The sequence below is a fragment of the Amblyomma mixtum genome, chromosome 5 (assembly GCF_055824585.1).
Source record: "Amblyomma mixtum isolate Tamu chromosome 5, ASM5582458v1, whole genome shotgun sequence".
Taxonomy (NCBI): domain Eukaryota; kingdom Metazoa; phylum Arthropoda; class Arachnida; order Ixodida; family Ixodidae; genus Amblyomma; species Amblyomma mixtum.
The window spans coordinates 21,036,680-21,039,895 of record NC_143016.1 but is presented as its reverse complement, the minus strand read 5'-3'; the positions used below and the strand labels follow the sequence as shown (position 1 = coordinate 21,039,895).

The 3,216-nt window shown below is 44.8% G+C and overlaps 1 protein-coding gene across 2 annotated transcripts in view; it reads left to right on the top strand.

Moving 5' to 3' along the window:
• Window positions 1-435, top strand: part of LOC149341468 (semaphorin-2A-like) — a 25,504-nt gene extending 25,069 nt beyond the window's left edge. For both annotated transcript variants that reach the window (XM_089543581.1, XM_089543578.1), the window contains one exon: window positions 1-435. This exon is cut by the window's left edge and continues 606 nt beyond it. The gene's annotated coding sequence lies outside the window, so the exon portion shown is untranslated.
• Window positions 436-3,216: the final 2,781 nt, after the last annotated feature.

Below are 3,216 nucleotides of genomic sequence, written 5' to 3'. Positions count from 1 at the left end.
ACTTTGGGTACGTCTTCACCTCATATCTGTACAGTATCCGGAACGACCGCTTTAAAGATGTTACACCGGCCGTATAGGTGACATCCAACCGTATAACCTCATGCTCACAGCCACACCACTGAGCTCCGCAGAGAATCTGTAGTACAAGCGCATGGCGAAGTTCCTCCCACCCACACCCCCCACAGCCCCAGACCTCGGGTGGCGTGTTGCGACACTTTCGCTCCCTTTTTTTTTCTCCGTTTATGTTTTCCCTTACTGCCCAGTTCAGGTGTCCACGCACTGTGCGAGTTATCGTGTATTTTCCTAACAAGTACCTTCACCTCATTTCTTCGACTCAGCTCCGTCAACAAAAAAAAAATACACAAGCAAACATCCGTAAAATAAGCAATGCTCGTAAAGAGTTTGGCGAAATTAATAAAAATCGCAGTGACCTTAGCTAGCTTCTCCATTGCCTCCAAGTCGCTATAGTTATCGGTGGTTTACCACACACACACACCAAGCCGTGTCTTGTTCTATAAAGAGGAGTTGATTTCGCGTCATTTTCTGAATAAAACTGGCTTTCGTTTTCAATCACCGTTACGCCTAGATACATTGCTAGTATCGTAATGCCCTCTTTTTGTCCTTGTCCATCCGCGCCGAAAAAGGCATGAATTCAAACTCCGTCGTTATCCCGTCATGTATTTAGTATTTAGATTTCATTCTATCCTTCGCCCCACCGCGGTGGCTCAGTGGTTATGGCGCTCGGCTGCTGGCCCGAAAGACGCGGGTTCGATCCCGGCCGCGGCGGTCGAATTTCTTTGGAGGAGAAATTCTAGAGTCCCGTGTACTGTGCGATGTCAGTGCACATCAAAGAACCCCAGGTGGTCGAAATTTCTGGAGCCCTTCACTACGGCGTCCCTCATAGCCTGAGTCGCTTTGGTACGTTAAACTCTAATAAACCAAACCAAACCAAACCATTCTATTCTTCCTGAAAAGGAGTGTAAGTTTCCCGCCGAGATTGCGTTAAATCTGACACGGCAATAGCGTGAGAGCGCCTTGCTGCATGCACTCCCGGTAAAAATATTCTATTTAAGAAAGCCATCAGCGTTTTTTTTTCCCACTAGTTTGCATAAAATTCTGCTAATTCTCTTTGCTAGAGAAGGCGGCTCCTTCCTCTGGGGTAAGTTAGCACCGACGCAAATATCATTCTCCTTAGTCACAGGCGACAAGATTGCTGGGATGCCGCAGTCTCTGTGTGCCCTTAATGAGAGTAGGAAAGCAAGAGCAAAGACAAAGAAATGTGGTTAAAAAAATGCAAAGCGAACACTAAGTTGCAAGGAGGGGTTTGGTCGAAACAGCGATTTGAATGCCGGGCTTACCCATTAGGTGCAACGAGCGTAAGAGAAAACAAGAGTCAGTTGAAAGCGAGGCTCAGGTTTGCCTGACCGCAGTCGACAGGCACGTCTGTGCAGAAAAGTCCGCGGCGCCTCATTACGGCAGAGCGTGCGAAGAGCCTTGTAGTTGGAGTTTTGGCTCCTCGCTTTGCTGGTAGGCATGTGGGAGTTACTCGAGGTATGTTCGAGAACTGTGTTAATGAGCGGCAGGCTTAATGGTTTCTTATGTAGGTGTCCATGCAAATGCTGCACCTCCGGTATTAGCGCCTGTGATAAAGCATCTCCTTTAATACAGGTTATTCGCAGGCTAGTAATTAACTTCGATGTTGAAAAGAGGATAGATTTGACGTAGAAGTAACAAAAAGGCCATAAATCCGCAGAGCTGAGTAAAGTTTTGAAAGCCCGACAGATCAGCCAGCTCCCTTCAGAAGGGACAAAGTAGATGGAGAACCTTAAATTGGTAAATTGGTTTTTGACGAAAGGAAATGGCGCAGTATCTGCCTCACATATATCGGCAGACACGTGAACCGCGCCGTAAGGGAATCTTAGCTAAGGATTTTGGGGAAGAAGCGAAAAGTGATTATAGGAAGGACTGATAAGTTGAATGGTACGGCAAAACAGCGCTGACGGACGGGACGGAAGAAGATGAGACAGCGCTGTTTTGCCGTACCATTCAACATGAACCAACCAGCCCGACTCAGCCCTCTCACTGATAAGTTATTGCGTCTAGACTAAACGATTCATCGTTTAATCTCCATTGGTTTAGAAGCTGCTTCTTTCGAGCATTTTTCCCATACAATTAACATGTTGGGGCTTCGCACGAACGATAGTAATTAAAATCCAAAGCGCATAAAAGTAACCACTCATTCAACTACTCCGAGGTGTTGCTACCAGGCGTTTAGAGAAGCCGTGAACTAAATTTTGAAAATAGGGTTCTTGATCTAAAGAGAAGATTTGTAATGTCCGAATGATTGCTTTGAAAGCATTGCGTAGTTTAAAGTTATAGCCGATTGTTGCACAAAAAAACTCCCTCGACGCAAGCGCTACAGAGACGGGCGATCGTAGCACTGAAATTTTTCATCCAGGAAAGTGGCGTCGCCGGGAAGTACCAGGTATTGCTTGTAAAAATTCTATCAAATTATTTGTGTCGTGTAGTGTGTGTGTTGTAGAGTTATGTGCTTTGTTGAGCGTTATGTCACCAGTTCAAGTGTTTTTCTTCATTTATGTGTAAAGGAGTAGCTGGTGCTTTAATCAGGCACCAACTTCTACTTCTTTGTTTATGTCAATAATAAAAAAAAACTCCCTCGGATAGGGAACGGTTCATCAAGGAAACATAGAGTGCATTTATACTGTGGCAGCCTGATTGCTTGCATAGTTGTCATGTCTACGTTTCTACGCTCTGTATGTTCATGAGGGGTCTTCTCCAACCAATTTACCAATTTAAGATTCTCCATCTACTTTCTCCTTTCTGAAGGGGGCTGGCTGATCTGTCGTGCTTTCAAAACTTTATTCAGGTCTGCGAGATTTATGGTCTTTTTTGTTACTTCTACGTCAAATATATCCTCTTTTCCCCATCGAAGTATCATCGAGTTGTCATGCCTACATTTCCTTCTATCACCATGCACATTACGCTCTGTATATTCATGACGGGTCTTCTGCTCACAGCAAATGCTAATTTAGAGAATATATTTCGTTCTACTCAACATTGGTTGCTTAGAATACTGTTTCGCAAATAATATTATAAAACATGAAATGTGGGGGCTTGATAACAATCTGAAGCGACACACAGGCTATAAGGGACGCCGTAGTGGTGGTGTTGTGCCCAGGTTGCGTTTTGTGCCCC